Below are 20,735 nucleotides of genomic sequence, written 5' to 3' on the forward strand. Positions count from 1 at the left end.
CGGGACTTTTTTTTGTAGGGAGTTTTTTTTTTTTCAAACGATTCTATTCCATTTCTAGTGATCAGTGTGTTCAAATTATCATTGTTTTCTGCCTGGTTCAATTTTGGTGGACTCTATGTAAGTTGTACATTTCTTTTAGGTTGTAAAATTTGTTGACAGATAATTGTTTATAGAATACTGTTACTTTTTTTTTTTTTTTTTTTTTTGGTATTTCTGCAGTATCAGTTGAGGTTCCCCTTTTTCATTTCTTATATTGTTTATTTGGGTTATCTCTCTTTTCTTCTTGGTGAGCCTGGCCAGAGATTTGTCAGTTTTGCTCCCTTTCAAAGAAGCAGCTCTTGGGTTTACGGATTTTTTTTTCTATTTTTTTTTTAAACTCTCTCTGTCTCTCTCTCTTTTTTTTTTTTTTTTTTTTTTTTGGTCTTTTTAGGGCTGTACCTGAAGCATATGGAAGTTCCCAGGCTAAGTCAAATTGGAACTGCAGCTGCTGACTTAAACCACAGCCACAGCAACATGGGGTCTGAGCCACACCTGCAACCTACACCACAGCTCACGGCAACGCCAGATCCTTAACCCATGAGTGAGGCCAGGGGTCAGACCCACATCCTCATGGATACTAGTTGGGTTCTTAACCAGCTAAGCCACAATAGGAACTCCTCCTCTCTGATCTTTATTATTTCCTTCCTTCTGCTGACTTTAGATTTTCTTTTTTCTTCTTTTTCTAATTCTTTTAGGTGGTAGTTTAGGTTATTTGAGATTTTTGTTTTTTGAGGAAGGCCTGTATCGCTATGAACTTCCCTCTAAGAACTGGTTTTTTGGCATCCTGTAGGTTTTGTATGGTTATAGTTTCTTTGTTATTTATCTCAAGGTATTTTTTAATTTCCTTTTTCATCACCTCATTGACCCATTTGTATTTTAGTAACCTGCTGTTTAGTCTCCATGTAGTCAGATTTTTTCTCATTTCTTTTACTATGGTTGATAGCCAGTTTCATGCCATGTTGGTCAGAGAAGATGCTTGAAATACTTTCTCTATGCTTAAATTTGTTGAGGTTAGTTTTGTGCCGTAATGTGTGGTTAATCCTAGAGAATGTTCTCTGTGCATGTGAAAAGAATGTACATTCTGATTTTTTTGGATTTAATGTCCTGAAGATATCAATTAAGTCTAACTGTTCAATTGTGTCATTTAGGATCTCTGTTCCTTTATTGATTTTATGTCTAAAAGAGCTGTCCATGGTAAGTTGGGTGTTGAAGTCTCCTACTATTTTGTATTCCTATCAATTTTTCTCTTTATGTCTGTTAGTATTTTTTTTAGTTATTTGGGTGCTTCTGTATTAGGTGCATATATGTTGATAAGTGTAATATCCTCTTCTTGAATTAATCCTTTTAACACTATAGTCTCTTTCTTTATCTTACTTTATGGCATTTGTTTTAAAGTCTATTTTGTTGATATGAGTATGGCGACTCCCACTTTCTTGTTTCCATTTGCATGAAATAGCTTTTTCCATCCCCTCACTTTCAATCTATGTTTGTGCTTTGCCCCAAGGTGAGTCTCTTATAGGCAGCATATTGTAGGCTCTTGTATTTTAATCCAGTCTGCAACTCTGTATGCTTTGACTGGAGCATTCAGTCCATTGACTTTTAAGGTGATTATTGATACCTATGTATTTATTGCCATTTTAAACCTTGTTTTCCAGTTGATTGCATGTTTATCCTCACTTTTTCCTTTTGTGGTTTGATGATTTCCTTTTTATTTTATGCTGGTGTCCTCTTCTTTGTGTTTTTTTGGTATCTATTGTTTGCTTTTGATTTGTGCTTGTCCTGTTTTTCGAGTATATTAATGCCTTCCTGTAACCACTTGCTTTAGACTGATAGTGATATAGGCTCAAACACATTCCGAAAAAAAGGAGTCTACATTTTCTTACTCTCCTTCCCCACATTTTAGGATTTTGATGACCTTTTTCATATCTTCATGTTTATCTTTTTGCTGTTCCCTGTGTTTATTGTTCCTTTCACAAAGAGATTTTTTTTTTCTTTTTGATCTGTATAATTGCTTATTTAAGTGATTACCTTCCAATTGTGATTTCCTCTGTCCTGTATCTTATTTCTTTTCTGTTCAGTATACACCTTTCAATATTTCTTTTAGAATAGGCTTAGTATTGCTGTATTCTTTTAGTTTTTGCTTGTCTGAAAAATAATTTATTTCTCCTCATTTATTTTTATTATTTTTCTTTTTTAGGGCTGCAGTCACAGCATATGGAAGTTCCCAGGCTAGGGGGTCGAATCGGAGCTGTTGCAGCTGGCCTACACCACAGCCACAGCAACATCAGATCTAAGCTGCGTCTGTGACCTACACATCAGCTCATAGCAATGCTAAATCCTTAACCCACTGAGTGAGGCCAGGGTTTAGGCCTGTGTCCTCACAGATCCTAGTCAGGTCATTACTGCTGAGCCATGACGGGAACTCCTGTTTCTCCTCTTTTAAATGATAATCTTGCTAGGTAGAGTATTCTAGGTTGCAGATTTTTCCCTTCCAGAAATTTGAATGTATCTTGCCACTCCCTTCTGTCCTGTAGTGTTTCCATAGAGAAATCAGCTGATAGCCTTATGGAGATTCCCTTGTAATTAACTCTTTGGTTTTTCTCTTGCTGCCTTTATAATCTTCTCCTTATCTTTTTTTAATACATTACTCAATGAATTTATTACATTTGTAGTTATACAATTATCATCACAACCCAGTTTTATAGCATTTCCATCCCAAACCCCCAGCCTATCCCCCACCCTCCAACTTGTCTCCTTTGGAAATCATAAGTTTTTCAAAGTCTGTGAGTCAGTATCTGTTCTGCAAAGAAGTTCATTGTGTCTTTGTGTCTTTTTTTCAGATTCCACATGTAAGTGATAGCATTTGATAGTGATGTCTCATTGACTGACTGACTTAGCATGATGATTTCTAGGTCTATTCATGTTGCTAAAAATGCTGTTATTTCATTCCTTTTAATGGCTGAGTAATATTCCACTGTGTATATGTACCATGTCTTTATCCACTCCTTTGTCACTGGACATTTAGGTTGTTTCCATGTCTTGGCTATAATTGTCTCCTTATCTTTAACTTTTGCTATTTTTATTATACTGTGTCTTGGTTCAGGTCTGTTTGGGTTCATCTTGTTTGGGACCATCTGTGCTTTCTGTATCTGAATATCTATTTCTTTTTTTTGGGGGGGGTCTTTTTGCCATTTCTTGGGCGCTCCTGCAGCATATGGAGGTTCCCAGGCTAGGGGTCGAATTGGAGCTGTAGATGCCGGCCTACGCCAGAACCACAGCAAGGCAGGATCCAAGCCGTGTCTGCAACCTACACCACAGCTCACAGCAACGCCGGATCCTTAACCCACTGAGCAAGGCCAGGGATTGAACCTGCAATCTCATGGTTCCCAGTCGGATTCGTTAACCACTGAACTCCATGAATATCTATTTCTTTCTTTAGGTTTGGAACATTTTTTGCCATACATTTTTCAAATACAATTTCAATCCCATTTTTTCTTTCTTCTCCTTCTGGAATCCTTAATATGTATAGGTTGACATGCACGATATTATCCCCTAGATCTCTTACATTGCTTTCATTTTTTTTTTTTTTTCCTATTTGGCTTTCTGTCTGCTGTGCTGATTGAGTGATTTCCATTATTCTATCTTTTAAGTCATGTATTTGTTCTTTTGTATTATATATTCTGCTATACATTGCCTTTAGTTCAGGTTTTGGCAAGTGAATTTTGTAATTTTTCTTGGCTCCTCCTTAGAGTTTCTAGTTTCTTTTTACAGTAATCTGCATTTCTTTTGATAGCCTTTCTTAATTCCCTCAGTGTTTTCATTACCTCCTTTTTGTATTTGGTGTCTTATACTGAAGAGGTCTGTTTCATTGTTTGTTTCTTCAGGGGAATTGTTCTATTATTTTAACTGGGAATGGTTCCTTTGCTTCATCATTTTGCTTATATTTCTCTTACTCTGTGAGTTTAGGGGCAACAGCTACCTACTGGTTTTTTTTTTTTTTGCTTTTTAGGGCTTCACCTGCAGCATATGGAGATTCCCAGGCTAGAGGTCTAATTGGAGCTATAGCTCCTATACCACAGCTCACAGCAACACCAGATCCCTAACCCACTGAGCGAGGTCAGGGATCAAACCCACAACCTCATGGTTCCTAGTCAGATTCGTTTCCGCTGTGCCATGATGGAAACTCCTATCTACTATTGTCTTGGAGGACTGTTTATACCTGGGAGCATTCCTGGGTAGCTTGTGTGGATTTACTATTTGTGTGTATCTTTGTGTGAGGGCTGCTTTTCATTTGGATGTGTGTTATCACTTTCCTCAGTGTGTGCAGTCTTTTATCCCTTTGATAGGGGGCTCACAGGTACACAGTCTGCATGCTCTCCGGAGGTGAGGGCAGTGGGTAGCTTCTGAGGTGGTACCTGGTCTCAGAGCCCTTGGCAGTGGTGGCAACCCATGGCAAGGTGGGGGCAGTGGGCAGAACCTGGTTACAGGGCCCTCAGCAGTAGTGGCAGTGGTGGGTCGTGTGTGCTCCCAAGGAGGTGGGGGCGGTGGGTGGTGCCTATTGTAGAGCCCACCACAGTGGCGGTGATCCCTTGGGTAGTGGGGTGGCAGGTGGTAGCTTCTGGAGTCTGAGCTGGCTGTGGCAGCTTGCATCCACCCCATCCTGTGTAAGAGGTGCCCTGCTGCCTGAAAGCCTGTGTGTGTGCAGAGAAAGAAGTTCCCTGGCCATCCTGCTTCCCTCCCTTCATGCTCTGCAACAGTGACACCTTGCTTCTCTGCAGGCCTAGGCCTCCTTCCGCACTCCCTTGGCTGTGGTGCACTGCTCCCTAGCCCCTCAGGCTTTTTCTATGCAGCCAACCGCGCAGTCCTCTCCCTGGGACTGACCTCCGAAGTTGGAGCCTCAGCACCCAGACTCTGCCCGAGTATCTCAGGCTGGGATGCACCAGGCTGTGGCACCGACCATCTGTGCAGCTGTCTGTGCTTTGCCTGCTCAGACTGGCTGCTGTGCTTTCTCTGAGGCTTTGAGGCTCCTCCTCCATCCTGGATGATCTCCCCGTACTCCCGGGTACGGATTCCTCCTCTCTTTCACAGCTCCCTCCTAGGAACTCTGGTCCCGTCCCTGCTCCTCTTTCTCCCCGCCCCACCCCTTTTTTAAACTTTTGTCCTACCTAGCTGCGTGGAGGTTTTCTTGCCCTTTTGGAAGTCTGAGGTCTTCTGCCAGTGTTCAGTAGATGTTCTGTGTGAATTGTTTTTGTTTTTGTTTTTTTTTCCCGATCTATTTGTGGAAGAGGATGAGCTCCACATCCTACTCCTCCGCCATCTTAACCTAATTCGAAAATCTTGATTTTTAGATCACGCTAAAGATATCAGGGCATTTCAGTTCATACTCAGGCATTCGTGGGTTTTAGACCTGTCAGCATGACTTTATAGGCCCTCCACATCTAAGCAAAGCTTCAGGATGAGGTAGTGGTTGTGCTGAATTGAGTCGGGGGGTTGACATCCCACTTTTCTCACTGTACTGCACTGCTGGTTCCTGTGGAGCTCACTCCAACTAACAGCTTCAGGTCTTTTCCACATGACCTACTGTCAAGTCACTTTCCCATCATGTGCTTACATAGTCAGTTTTTGGAACTCAAATATGACATTATATGTATGCCCAGCTGTTAAGGTTTTATTATAGTTTCTACCCATCTTCAAGCGAGTTCACATTATTGATGGTCCTTGATTTGGCCATCTGACAAGTTAGCTACGCCTCCCAGCTTTGAGATTGCAGATTAGATAAATAAGCCTTCAAAGTGTCTGTTAAAAACATTGAAGGAGACAGAGCCAAGGAAGGTCACTTTGGTAAAAAATTCATTTTACATGGCAACCTGCTTCACACATTCACCCCACAATCTTCATGTGATAATAATGGGCTCTGATATTTTTAGAACTTAAGTTCAGTTCTCTTCTGTGTCTTTTTGTTTGTTCGTTTGTTTGTTTTTTAGGGCTACAGGTGTGGCATATGGAAATTCCCAGGCTAGGGGTTGAATCAGAGCCACAGATGCTGTCCTACTCCATAGCCACGTGGGATCCTAGCTGCATCTACAACCTACACCATAGCTCATGGCAACACCAGATCCTTAACCCACTGAATGAGGCCAGGGATCAAACCCGCATCTTCAAGGTTCCTAATTGGCTCCACTGAGCCACAAAGGGAACTCCCTCTTCTGTCTTTTAAAAAAAAAAGCACTACCATATGACCCAGCAATCTCACTCTTAGGCATATATCTGGACAAAACTTTCAATGAAAAAGATACATGCGTCTGTATGTTCACTTCAGCACTGTTCATAATAGCCAAGACATGGAAACAACCTAAATGTCCATCAACAGATGAATGGATTAAGAAGATGTGGTATATATACACAATGGAATACTCCTCAGCCATAAAAAAGAACAAAATAATACCATTTGCAACAACATGGATGGAACTAGAGACTCTCATACTAAGTAAGAAAGAGAAAGACAAATACATATGATATCACATATCTGGAATCTAATATATGGCACAAATGAACCTTCTCACAGAAAAGAAACTCATGGACTTAGAGAACAGACTCATGGTTGCCGAGGGGGAGGGGGAGGGAGTGGGATGGACTGGGAATCTGGGGTTGATAGGTGCAAACTGTTGCATTTGGAATGGATGAGCAATGAGATCCTGCTGTATAGCACTGGGAACTATATCCAGTCACTTGTGATGGAACATGATGGAGGATAATGTGAGAAAAAGAATATATGTATATATATGCTTGTGTGTATATATATATTTATATATATGTATTACTGGGTCACTTTGCTGTACAGTAAAATTGGCAGAACACTGTAAATCAACTATAATGGAAAAAATAAAAAAAACACTAGGTGTTCCCTCGTGACTCAGCAGGTTAAGGATTAGGCATTGTCACTGCTGTGGTACTGGTTATAGCTGTGGTGCAGGTTCGATCCCTGACCTAGGAACTTCCACATGCCACAGGCAAGGCTGGAAAAACACACACACACACACACACAAAACAAACACTGAATTGATTGCATAATGCAGAGCTAGTTCTCCATGACAGTCTGCCTGTGAATCACTGGGACGGGGAGACTGCCCACTGCACCTCTGGATGCACACAGTGTGGCTGGTCCAGCGCTGTGGACACCTGCCCTGTGCAGGTGTGCACACTTGGCTGACCAGCCCATCTTCCCACTTGGCATGGCAGCCGTGGGCCACCATCTTCATCCTTCTGAGTCTCTTTCCTTATCTGGAACAGGTTGAGGTTTGAACAAGATTGCGTAGGCACTTTGGCAAGCCCTGAATGAATGACAGCCAATGACGGTGAGTTAATGCGAGTGTGTGTCCCCCTAAATCTGTGCGTTGAAACCTGGTCACCAGTGTGATGCTATTAGGAGGTGGGGCCTTTGGGAGGTGATGAGCTCTGCCCTCATGGACGGGCTTAGTGCCCTTATGAGAAAGAGCCCAGCAAGCTCTCATGGCCCTTCTCTCACATAAGACACTGGAGAGAGGGCTGAGCCAGAAAGCCGGACCGCACCAGACTCCAAATCTACAAGCACCTTGATCTTGGATTTCTCCATCTCTAGGACTATAAGAAATACAGTTCTGTTTATAAGGGGCCCCAGTCCATTAGCAGCCCGAGCAGACAAAGGCAGTAGCTGATCAGGTCATCCTGTCCTGAGAAGGTGACAGGGAGGGCCTAAGCTTAGAATGGTGTTAAGCGCTGGACCAGGCGGAAGCAATTCTGTCTGAGACTATATTGCGTTGCTAAAACCCTTTGGCCCTGTCAGTGCTTTGTGGGTTACAAAGTGAGTTCACATCAGAGTTTACTCCATCTGCCATTCAGATACCTGCTGTTCACCATCTTTCACAAATGAGGACGCTTAAACTCTAGGAATTTACAACTTAGGTTTTTCTGGCTCCCAGTCTAATGTTGCCCTCTGTGCCCCAAGGGTAATTATTTTACTTTGCTTTGTAATTCAGTCATTCATCATTTACTTGCCTTAGCCCTACTAGGCCTGCTGACTTCCTGGAGACAGGCAGATAGTGGAGTTGACTTTTCTGGGAGCTCCAGAGGGGTTTGTAAATAACAGGTGTCCAAGAAATGTTTTAGAGTTACAAGCAAGTCAGAAATGTTGAGTTTATCCTGCTTGAGTCCCAACATGCTCATTGTCCTTATGAGAGAATCCGGGAAGGCTGGGGACTAGGGCCTGGCCGGTGGGTCAGTCCCCCTGAAGAGACCAGTTTGACCAGTTGACAGACTGGCTGTGGGCAAGGCTTCTCAGAGGGGGCAGGATGGCACGGGCCTTGGTCTGCAGGGCCCTGGCTATGTGCTTGGGTCTGGGATGACTCCCGGTGTTTCTGGCAGGTTTGAGCTCCCCACGTGCTTTCCCCACTCACCCTTCACCAGCCTCCAGAGGGTCTGGCCTGGAGGCTGTCCATCCTAGTGGGAAGATGGAAGCAAGGCGGTGCCAGTCAGAGTGTGCTGAGCAGAGCTTTTGTGTGTTGGGGCCAAGGAGAAGCAGAGTTAAAATTAAGTCTTCCAGCTGTGTGCAGGTATGGACCCCTGCCCTGGCCCCCACCCCCAGCCAGAATCTTGGAATTATTTCTATCCTTGCCTTCTCCCAGCCCCAGTTCTTCTCCAGGCCCAGGATTTCCTGCCTCTGGTTATACCCCAGGGATCTTTTCTTCCCAAATGTCTTCTAAGGCTATGGGGGTGGGGAGCTGGCAGGCAGTGGCCTTGAATTTGCCAGGCTTCCCGCAGCATCTCCAAAGCCTCAGCACAGCCCCGGCCCAACTGGTTCCTCCTTAGCCCACCAGGCAGGATGCATATTTTAGCTCCCACCACCTCCCCTGATGGGCCCCAGACTTCTCCCTGGCCTCCTTGCTTCTGTGTTTTGTGCCCCCATTGCCTCTCTGCTCCTCCCTGCCCCGAACTGCCTAGGAAGCCGTTCCCCTCTCGCTGTCATTGCGTTTTAGACACAGGCTGAGACCTGGGATCTCATCCAAGGTCCATGGAGTCCAGGACAGTGTGCCATGTTTGTGTCCTCTCTTCCAGATGAGGCTGGACCTTGAATAGACCGAGGCTCCTTAGGAATCAATGTGTGCCTCACGCCTCCTTCACTGTGGCCCTGGAACTCTGCCTCAGGGGTATCAGGCTGAGGCTGAGACCCTGACATGCTCTAGTCTTGGGGCAGAGACTTGCTCTGCTCCTAAGCATACTTGCAGTCTGATTTTAGGTAAGAGGCGTCCTCTTACCTAGGCCTAGTCTCCTATCTGGGGCCAGATGTCTCCAGGTTCCCTCCCTGTTGTGTTGTCCACGGCAGAGCACGCCTTCATGAGAGGTGGCCTGCAGGGGTGGTGTGCTGGGGGGAGGGGCCAGGCTGTGGCAGCCTGGGGCCCGAGGGGTACAAGTGGGCCGAGGGGCCTCTGAGGAGGTGCGAATGAGGGAGGCAGAGCAGGCCGGTGTGGACAGCCCTGTCCCAGCCCTATCTCCCGTCCGTGACACCCTCTCCACACCCCAGCCCTGATAAGCGGGTGTGAGCCACGGCCGCCTTGTGACAGGCCCTTCAGTGGGGAGGGGTGGTGGGGTCCACGCCACTGCTGGCCCAGACGCCAGTGTCTTCCTCCCCACCCCCATTTCCCTGCCTGGCTGGGCAGGCCCAGCCAACCCTGCATCCTCCCTGACTCTCAGCTGCCCCTGGCTCTGAGACCTCGCCTCTGCTAGTGAGGCTCAGCCTCCCTGGGGGTGTGGGGGCAAACCTCTCTCAGTCCTTTCTGGCAGAGAGCCAGGGACGATGGCCACCCCTGCCAAGCTACTCCCGCAGTGACTGTGGGGCTGGGGCCTGGTGCACCCATTGCTCTCCGTGGATGCCCCTCGAGGCTGGTCCTCTTGTTTCCTCCCCTCACTCTGTCTCCTCCAGTCCCTGTGGCCATCAGCTTTCAGTCATTCCCCCCTCAGCTCTGACTTTGGGGCCACTGTTCCATCAGGGTCCACCTTCTTTCCTTCAAAGCTCCAGCCAGTGTTCACCATCTGCAGGTCAATGCCAAAAACACCTAATTTCTGGACCTGTGGGCCTAGGGGTCTGGGAGGAAGAGGAAGAGAGCTTGGAGTGCTCAGGAAGTGGGAGGGAAAGGCAAAGGCACATAGGCTGGGCTAGAGGCTGCAAGTGGGCCAGTGGGCAAGTGCTTAACTGCTCTGTGCGTCTGTTTCCCCATCTGCAGAAGGAAGATGACAGCATGGATGATGGTACCACATACCTTATAAGGCTCTTGGAAGTATCAGATGTGTTGCTACATGTGAAATACTTGAACAGCCTGGCACAGAGTAAGCACCACAGAGTTGTTCATTGTTATGTGTATAAATTTTATTTTAACATAATTTCATATCTATCCTTTATACAGTCACCAGTTATTCATATTTTGCTTATTTTATAATTCTCTCTTCAGATGTGTGTGTATAATATACTCTATTTTCTATTTTGTATGTATAGTATACATAGTATGTAGACATACAAACACATCCCCCCCCCCCGTATCACTTAAGAGTAAATTGAGGGAGTTTCTGTCATGGCGCAACAGAAACTAATCCAACTGGGAACCATGAGGTTGCGGGTTCGATCCCTGGCCTCGCTCAGTGGGTTGAGGACCCGGCGTTGCCGTGAGCTGTGGTGTAGGTGGCAGATGTGGCCCGGATCCCGAATTGCTGTGTGTGGTGTAGGCCGGCAGCTTCAGCTCCAATTGACCCCTAGCCTGGGAACCTCCATATGCTCTAGGTGGGGCCCTAAAAAAGACAAAAGACAAAAAAAAAAAAAAAAAGTAAATTGAGGACCTCATGACTTTTTACTCCTAAATACTTGAGAGTATATTGGTAAGGACAAGGTGTCTTTTATAAAACCACAATGCAGGTAACAAAATCAGAAAATTTGTTGTCTAATCCACAGTCTATATTAAAATTTCATCAGTTATCTCAGTCACATCTTTCTATTTATTTTTTTCCCTGTTCCAAGGTCACCTGTTGCATTTAGTTGTCATGTTCCTCTGATCACCTTTAATCTGGAAGAATTCCTCAGTCTTACCTTGTGTTTCTTGAACTGGATATTTTTTAAGAGTTCAGGGCATTTCTTTTGTAGAATAACATTGCTCAGATTCTGCTTGCTGTTTCCTCATGCTTAGTGTCAGGTTATGCATTTTTGATAAGAATACTGCAAAGGAGAGGTCGCATCTGTCTCAGTATCACACAGGGAGGCACGCAGTGTCCACTCGCCCATTTGTTAGAGATGTTGTCACTCGTTTGGTTTGGGTGGTGTTTGCCAAATTCCCCCACTGTTAAAAATAATTAAAAAGCAGTTGTGGGGGGAGACTTTGCGACTGTGTTCCTCACCAAACCTTGACCCTGGTTTTCATCCCCTGATGGTTTTCTATTCCATCCCTCCTTCTGAACTTACTAATTGGCCCATTCACACTGGCTTCCACACCTTTTGACATGTTATCTGTCAGCCTAAGCAGTCTCTTAATTTCTGGCACGAGATGTTCTAGGGCTCATCTTATATTTTTCTCTACTGTAGCAATGAATCAGCCATTTCCCCAAGGAGTCCTGTTTCCTTTTAATAGAGGATGGTATTTAGAAACCAAGACTTGGATGCTCCGTGTGCTCATTGATACTGGTGTGTTACTGCTTCTAGTTGACCATTTTATTGTCTGTTCACTTGGATGTGATGATGGGGGCAGCACCCAAGAAACCACAGTTTGGAGATGGGAGAGGAAAAGGAACAAGATGACCTGGATAGAGTCTTTTTTCCTGCTCTGGCTCTCTGCATCCTCCCCGCCCCCTCATTTCCTTCTCCTCCTCTTCGTCATGACCTCATGTCCCCTTTCTTTGTCAGAATTCCTTTGGAGATTCCAGCTGTGGGAACTTCTGAAACCGTTTCCCCAGCTACGTGTGTGATATCAGAGGCAGACAACTATGTGACCTTTGTGTGTGAACAGCCAAAGGCAAAGATAATTTACGAGAAAGTTTTTGCTTAGAACAATCTGGTGACAGGGTGATTGGGGAAGACACATTTGGAAGATTTCCACCTGGAAATGTTCCTTTTTCCTGCATGAAAAGCACGCAGACCAAAGCCCCTGCTGAGGTTAGGGACAGGGCGCTGTTGGAGGCCTGCTCTCCTCATGAGCCTCTGCAAGGCTCAGGGGACCAGCAGGACTGGTTATAGGCCTAGTACAGCCCACTTGTCACATCCACAGGTAACAGGTACAGGTGCGGCTTAAAAAGAAAGTGCCTGGAGTCCAGTGAAGGCCACTCAACTGGCTTTGTTAGTTATGTAAATGTAGGGTAAGTGGGGGGTCCCTGGTCCCCACTCAGAGTTAAGTTAACTGTTTTGAGACTAGATCAGGGCTTCCTCTCCCTGAGATCCGGGGTATGCAAAGCTGGCCCCTGGAGGAAGCGCATCAATTCACAGAAGGACCCAGAGCTTCTGGAAGGAAGGAACAGTATCCAGCTACTACTTCTTGAGGTGTGGATGAAAAGGAGGTTTGTTGGGGTTGAGCAGGGTGGCCACAATAAAGGCCTTGGGCCAAGGGCTTCTGACATGAAATGACCTTGGGAAAACAGAAGTCGGGGGGGTGACAGGTTCACAGCAAGGGCTCCCCTGTGTTTCCTGGGGGAAGCCTGGCTGTAGCATAGAGTAGGGCTACTCTTGGGAGGTACTGAGCTGGCCTCATGCTCTCAGCCAGAGACTGGTTATTTATCAACAGGAATGTCACCTAGGGATGTGTCAAAGTGGGGATCCCTCCCTAGGCTCCCCGTGACTTTGAGGAATGTTTTGCCTTCTGATTGCCTGGGGTGGACCCTGCTAGGTATTCCAAGTGTCCGCCAACAATGTCATGGCAGTGCTGTCAGACCCCAACCTGTATTTTGTTTATTAGGCAATATAAGCAAAAGATGAAGTTCCCTCAAGAGAGAGGGGCTGGGTGTGCCATGTAAATTCCTTATTGGTTGTTAGAAAACACTAAAAGCTGATGAGGCCTTTCTGCTCCATGCTCAGGGGGCAGTTCATAGAGCTGCACTCACAGCCACCACAGGAGCAGTGCTTTCCCGTCACTGGCACCATGGGTGCAGTGCCTCAAGCAGACACAGGGACTTGCTGTCTTCTGGAGCTCATGCTACTTGTGGCAGACATAGGAGGCAGGAGGAGGAGAGATGGGACCTAAAATTAATGCTTTAAAAAAAATCAATTTACGTTATTGTGTTAGTTTCAGGTGTACAGCAAAGTGATTTAGTTATGTATGTTTTCTTTTTTAGGTCCTTTCCCATTATAGGTTATTACAAGATATTGAATAGAGTTCCCTGTGCTACACAGTAGGTCTTTGTTGTTTATCCATTTTATATATAGTAGTGTGTATACATTAATACCACACTCCTAATTTATTCCTCTACCCACTTTTCCCTTTGGTAACCCAAAGTTTGTTTTCTATATCTGTGAATCTTTTTCTTTTATAAATAAGTTCATTTGTATCAGTGTTCTAGATTCCACGTACAAGTAATATATAATATTTGTCTTTCTTTGCCTGGCTTATTTCACTTAGTATGATAATCTCCAGGTCCACCCATGTTGCTGCAAATGGCATTATTTCATCCTTTTTATGGCTGAGTAATATTCCACTGTATACGTGTATGACATCTTTATGAAGTCCTCCTCTGTCGATGACTTTTATGTTGCCTCTGTCTTGGCTATTGTAAATAGTGCTGCTATGAATGTTGGGGGTGCATGTATCTTTTCAAATTAGATTTTCTCCGGATACATGCCCAGGAGTGGGATTGCTAGATCACATGGTAGCTCTATTTTTGGTTTTTAAAGGAACTTCCACTGTTCTCCGTAGTGGAGAATTAATTCTTAAATAGAATAGGCTCCCAATGAATCATCCACCCTGCTTGCCAAGTGCTCTTTGGGGCAGATGTAGCAGGCCTAGGGGCCAGCAAGCCCTAGAGGTGGCCTGGGGAGACTTCCTGCCTCTTGTGGTACTTTCATTTCTGTCCTAGTCAGAGACCGGAGGCACCTCCTCACCCACTCTTGGGTACTCTGTCTCCCAATTTTGCATCCAAAATTGCTCCCAAATTTCTCTCCCTCCCCATCCCCATCCTAGTCCAGGCCCCCATCATCTCTCCCTACAGAAGCCACCTGACCTATTTCCCCTCATCTATTTTTGTCCCCCCACAGAGCTTTCTGTCAGAGTGAGAGGTGGGATCTTTCTCAAGCACAAACTCAATTGGAAACTGTGCCCCTCCTTGCAAATTAATAAAAAACATGTACAGTAGTGCCCCTCTGGAGTTCCCATAGTGGCTTATCAGGTTGAGAATTCAACATGGTGTCTGTAAAGATGCGGGTTCGATCCCTGGCCTCGCTTAGTGGGTTTGGGATCCATCATTGCTGCAAGCTGAAGTGAAGGTTGCAGATGAGACTCGGATCCCGAGTTGCTGTGGCTGTGGTACAGGCCAGCAGCTGCAGCTCCAATTCAATCCCTAGCATGGGAACTTCCAAATGCCCTAAGTGTGGCTGTAAAAAAAAAAAAAGTAGTGCGTTTCTTCCCAGCTCTTTGGTGCCCCTGGGTTTCGTGCACACTTCTTGCCCAGCTCCTCTCACTCTGACTCCAGCTCCTTCTTTCCCTTCAGGAGGGGCCACGCCCCTTCCCCCTCAGGATCTTCACGTCTGCCTTTCCCTCTGCCTGGAAATGCCCACCTCAGTCAACAGAAGTGCAGTCTTCAGCAGAGGTCTTCCCTGATCCCACCCCTGGATAATCTGACTCATTGCACTTTGGATGCTCCCCCTCCACAGTTTCATAATAATAATGGGCCCTGGTTTGTGGATTCTGAGGTTGACATCTGTCTCGTTAGCGTGACTGCGTTACATGAGGGCAGACACCTTGTCTGCTTTTGCTCATCGCTGTAACTGCAGTACCTGGGAGATGTTCAGCGCATGTTTGCTAAAGGGCGAATGGACAGATGTCTTGGTTTCCCAGCTGGTCTTGTGTGTAGGTTGACATCACTGAGTGGGAGTGAGGACTGAGGAAAGGGACCCCTTGGCTCCAGGGCCTCCCACTGGGGAAGCACCTGCAAACGTCACGGTTGCCACAGGAGAGGGAGAAGGTGGTCCCGTAGCAGTGAGGCTGGCAGGAGGCAGACACAAGGGGCTGGGTGGTCTTGAGCCAGGGCATGGGAATTGGTGTGGGGGACTCCGGCCAGGGCCTGGCTGCAGATAGGTGTTGAGGGCTGCATGGAGGTGGTGACGCCCCTTGGAGAGAGGGCTGCTAAGGGGGTCTGGGCAGAGGGTTGGGCAGGGCCACCTATGATCAGGGAGGTGACAGTGGGTGTGAAGAGTGCCCGCAGTGGAAGTGGAAGACTGGTGCAGTGGGCAGGCCAGAGCTTCCACCCCACCCCCAGCCATACCCCAGCCTCTGGTCTTCCTCATGCCTCCTGTACTCTGGCCCCTCACTGACTCCTAGTCTCCCTGCTTTGGGCTTCTAGAGCCCCCAGCCCTCCAGCTCCTGTGATGCCCTCCGCTTGCCCAGTCTTCCTATCCCTCAGCTCCCCAGTTGCTGCCTCTGACCTGTCCTGCCAGTGGCCTGGGCCCTGCTGGCCTGCCCTCTTCTCTCATCACCTCCTCTTCACTCCCTGTGATGCCCTGGCACCAGCCCCAGATCTGTGTGGACTGATTTCCCAACCTCCCTGCCCCACACCCCCAGAGAGGGGATCCCTTGGGGGTCCAGCTTTCCTCCAGAGCATGAAGGTGTGAGGAAAATGTTTGGTATCTTGATTCTGGTGGTGGCTATACTGCTTATACTTGTCAAAACTCATCACACTGTGTAGTTAAAAGAGTGAATTTTGTTATATATAAATTTTATCCCACTGAACCTGATTTAAGTATAGAAACAGTGGGCTGAAGAGGGTAGAAAATAGGATGGTCTTGGTTGCCTCACTGCAAAAGTGACAGAGAAAAGAGGGGAGCCATGCCACTCTCGGGGAAGAGTGTGGCAGGCAGAGGGAACAGCCAGTGCTGAAATCCTAACGTGAGGTGTGCACAGCCTAGGCACGAGCCAGCAAGGAGCTGATGTGGCTCGAGTGGAGTAAGAGCCAGGGTTGTAGATGGGCTCAGACAGATGCTGGGGGTGGGGGGAGCGTACTGAGGGGGTACAGAGGGCTCAGGCTGTTCTCTGAGTGCCATGGAGGCTGCTAGAGTGCTTTGTGTGGAGCAGTGGCATGAGCCAACTTGCCTTTTAATAGACCCCTCTGGCTGCTGTGTTCAGAATGGTCTGGGTGAAGAACCAGCCAGGAGGCCTTTGTAAGAATCCAGGCAAGAGGCGATGGCAGTCAGAGCAGCGTGGTGATGGTGGAGCTGCTGAGAAGTGGTCGGACTTGGGGTGTATTTTGAAGGCAGAGCCAATAGGATTTCCTGCTGGGTTGGATGTGGGGTGTGTGAGAGGAGGAGGCAGGGACAACGCCAGAGTGTTTGGCCTGAGCAGCAGAAGCTCCAGCCAGGCACCCCCGTGAAAACTGTTGACCAGTTTTACCTGTCCCCTGGGGCCTGTGGCTGAAGTCAAGACAGAGGCAGGAGGGAGGGGCCCGGCCGTGCTCCTGGCTCTGGGGCTCAGGGAATGGGCTGCACGTACTGGTTATTCCATTACCCTTTATTTATTGGCTTTATTGGCTTTTGTCATTTCCTCATTGTCTCCTGTCTGGAGAGAAGACTATAAACGTGATGGATTGATACAGGATACAGGAGGCCCAATTACCTCTGTTGAGCCGGCCTCTCCTCTCGGCCAAGCCCTCCCTGTCCCCTGTCCTCGCGGCACCTCCCACAGCCTTGCAAGGAGAAACAGCCTGGTCCCTGGTCGTCCAGGAAGAGGGAGTGCAGCCCAAGATGGTGAGTGGCAGGCAGATGGTCCCCAGGAGACACATCTCCAATGGCAAAACTGGAGACCTGCTTGGGCCCACAGAGGCCTGGCACAAAGGACTGTGGGGCCAGAGGACAGGACGTACCGCTGGCTGATCAGCCCACATCCGGGGAGGGGGCTCTGTTTGGACTCGCACGCCTTTCTGGAATCTGAGCCATCCCGTCTCTACACAATGGCTGGGGCGATGGGGCTTTTCTCTCCGGCAGCAGGTGCCTGGCAGCCGCCCGTGGATGCCAGCCCCGTGAGCTGGCATGGGAGGAAGTGCTTGTCAGGGTGGCCATTATACGTGCTGGGCTTGGGCTGGCCTGGCCTTCGCCCTTGCCGTGCAGGCTGACTTGGGACACCCGTAGGAGAGCAGTGCCTCTGGGATCCCCCCAGACAGAGCTTGGCAGCTCTCAGGCTTAGAGTGTCATTTCTGAACCAGTCCCTTGGCCCCCACCTCTGGCCTGTCTGGCCTGCTTCTTCCCTGGGAACGTCCTGAGGCCCTGGTCCAGGGCAATTGAACGGGAAGCCTGAGGTTCCTTCTTGGGATTTCAGGCCTCTCCTTGTGGTCTTGTCCTGCCCCCTCCCTGACACGACCCTGGTTGCTGTGCCTTGAGTGTGCCTGTGTGTGAATCTGCACATGACTCTCCACGTGGGTGAGGATCTCATGTAGGTGACTTCCTACCAGAATGAAGAGTGGAAAGTGGGGCTGTAGGTGAGAAAAGGGGTCGGGGATCACCGGGGGCAGAAAGGCAGGAAGGATTCAGATGCAGGTTCCGGGTGAACCCAGCAGATGGTGAATGGCTGGGTTTAGGGGGTGTCTCCTGTGCTAGCATGGCTGGGCTCCTATCTGTGCCAGGCACTGGGGCAGGGCTAGAGAGTGGCCTGGCCCTCCCTAGCCCTCAGCACGCTGGACGGTGAGCTCTGAGCCTTGGAGCGTCATGCAGACTGGGGCAGGAGACATGGTTGTGTGGCTTTCCCAGCTGATCTGCGGCCGCCTTTGGCATCTCCCAGCTCTCGGCTGCTGCCTGCTCTGTCTCCGCCCGCAGGAGTGAGTGCCTGTACTGTCTCCCTGCCCCTCCCAGCCTCCGGGCACTGAGTCTCGTGGTCGTCAGAGCTGAGGCGGAAGAGCGGCTGGCACGGGGCAGGGAGCTTGCCAGGGCCGTGGCCCCGGGGTGAGAGCTGACGTCTGTCCAGGAGCATCTCCCTGCCAAGGGCTGAGATCCCAGACCGCATGCCTTCCCTGTGACACAGGAGTGGCATCCGTCCCTCACGGAGCCTGGAGCCCAGCATTACCCTGGAGCGGCTGGGTGACAGCTGCGGCGGCATGGTGACCACAAGGCCCACTCTTCCCTCCCTCTAGATGAGCCTGTCACCTCCGAGGCCGCCTCAGGAATCCAGGAATGACCCTCACAAGGGGCCCTAGACCCTAGACTCCAAGTTTTGGCTTCAAGAACAGTGAGGAAGCCACTGCACTGGCCCAGACTGAGCTGTAGTACCTGGAGTTGTCAGAGGGGAGGCCTGGCCCCCTCACTGCTTAAGGTGGGTGCCCTACTGTCCCCCCACTTCACACACTCCATAGAATTGAGCCAGTGCCATGTGCCAGCTGCTGAGTGAGGGCCTGGCTGCAGTGCTGAGTAAACTGGACTTGGACGCTGTCCTCATGTTTTTTTTTTTTTTTTTTTTTAACGATTATTTTATATTGGCGTATTCATTAATAATGTTAGTTTCAGGTGTATGGCAAAGTGATTCAGCTATACGTACACGTATATCTCTTCCAGATTCTTTCCCATATAGGTTATTACACAGTATTGAGATTTCCCTGTTGATTTTTTTTTTTTTTTTCATTTTTGGCCGCCCTGTGGCATATGGAATTTCTAGGCCATGGATAAAATCCAAGCTGCAGTCACAACCTAAGCTGCAATTATGGCAAAGCTGGATCCTTAACCCACTGTGCCAGGCCAGGGATCGAACCTGTGTCCCAGTGCTCCCAAGATGTGGGCAATCCCGTTGTGCACAGCGGGAACTCCATAATTATCTATTTTATATATAATAGTGTGTATATGTTAATAACATTTTCCTAATTTATCTCTCCTTCTCACCTTTTCCCTTGGACAACCATAAATTTTTATGTCTATGAGTCTGTTTTGTAAATAGGTTCATTTGTATCACTTATCAGATTTCACGTATAAGTGATCTCATGATATTTGTCTTTGTCTGACTTAGTACGATAATCTCTAGGTTCATCCGTGTGGATATAAATGCCATTATTATTTTAAGTTTTACTGAAGTACAGTTGATTTACAAGGTTGTGATAATTTCTGCTGTACAACAAAGTGATTCAGTTATGCATGTACACACATCCATTCTCTTTCAGATTCTTTTCCCACATAGATTATCACAGAATATTGGGTAGAGTTCTCTGTGCTGTTCAGGAGGTCCCCATTGGCCAATCATTCTATATACCTCAGTGTGCATATGCCAGTCCCAAACTCCCAGTCCACCCCCTCCCCCACCTGTCCCCTTTGGTAACCATAAATCTTTCAAAGTCTGAGAGTCTGTTTCTGTTCTGCAAATAAGTTCATTTGTATCCTTTTGTTTTTGGAAGATTCGCATATAAGTGATATCATATGATGTTTGCCTTTCACTGACTAACTTCACTTAGTATGATAATCTCTAGGGCCATCCATGTGGCTGGAAATGGCATTATTTCATACTTTTTATGGCTTAGTAATATTCCACTGTATATATGTACCACATCTTCTTTATCCATTCCTCTGTTGATGGACATTTAGGTTTGCTTCCATGTCTTGGCTGTTGTAAATAGTGCTTCAGTGAACATTGGAGTGCATGTATATTTTCAAATTATGATTTTCTCTGGATATATGCATAGGAATGAGATCGCTGGTCCATATGGTAGTTGTATTTTAGTTTTTTGAGGTACCTCTGTACCTTCAGTGACTGCACCAGTTTACATTCCCACCAACAGTGTAGGAAGGTTCGCTTTTCTCCACACCCTCTTCAGCATCTACTGTTTGTAGATGTTTTGATGATGATCATTATGACTGATGTGAGGTGATAACCTCACTATGATTTTTTTAAATTTATGTTTCTTTAATAATTAGTGATGTTGAACATCTTTTCATGCGCTTTTTGGCCATCTTTCTTCTTTGGAGAAATGTCTGTTTAGATCTTCTGACCATTTAAAAATTTTATATATATAAAGCTGTATGAGATGTTTATATATTTTGGAGATCAATCCCTTTGTTGGTCACTACGTTTGCAAATATTTTCTCCCACTCTGTGGGTTGACTTTGCATCTTGTTTGTGGTTTCCTTTGCTGTGCAAACATTTTTAATTAGGTCCCATTTGTTCACTTCTGTTTCTGTTCTCATTACTCTGGGTGGAGGGTCCAAAGAGATATGGCTGTGATTTATGTCAGAGTGTTCTACCTATGTTTCCCTTTAAGAATTTTAGAGTATCTGGTCTTATGTTTAGATCTTTAATCCATTTTGAATTTATTTTTGTGTATGGTGTTCTAATTTCATTCTTTTACATGTAGCTGTCCAATTTTCCAAGCATCACGTATTGAACAGGCTGTTCTTTTCTCTATTGTCATAGATTTATTGATGATAGTTGCGTGGGTTTATTTCTGGGCTTTCTGTGCTATTCCACTGACCTGTATTTCTTGGTTTTGTGCCAGGACCATACTGTTTTAATGACTAGTAGCTT

At 47.0% G+C, this 20,735-nt stretch overlaps 1 protein-coding gene across 8 annotated transcripts in view; it reads left to right on the forward strand.

Moving 5' to 3' along the window:
• Positions 1–18,841, forward strand: part of EXOG (exo/endonuclease G) — a 52,083-nt gene extending 33,242 nt beyond the window's left edge. Inside the window, exons 7-11 of one of the 8 annotated variants that reach the window (XR_001300113.2) lie at positions 7,330–7,394; positions 8,440–8,627; positions 9,130–9,310; positions 10,296–10,398; positions 18,367–18,838. The gene's annotated coding sequence lies outside the window, so the exon portion shown is untranslated. Of the gene's footprint in view, positions 1–7,329; positions 7,395–8,439; positions 8,628–9,129; positions 9,311–10,295; positions 10,453–18,366 lie in introns of those variants that run through there. The other 7 variants (XR_002338211.1, XR_002338207.1, XR_001300114.2 and 4 more) reach the window with 7 other exon arrangements.

Source organism: Sus scrofa, chromosome 13 (genome assembly GCF_000003025.6).
Source record: "Sus scrofa isolate TJ Tabasco breed Duroc chromosome 13, Sscrofa11.1, whole genome shotgun sequence".
In the NCBI taxonomy this organism is placed as follows: Eukaryota; Metazoa; Chordata; class Mammalia; order Artiodactyla; family Suidae; genus Sus; species Sus scrofa.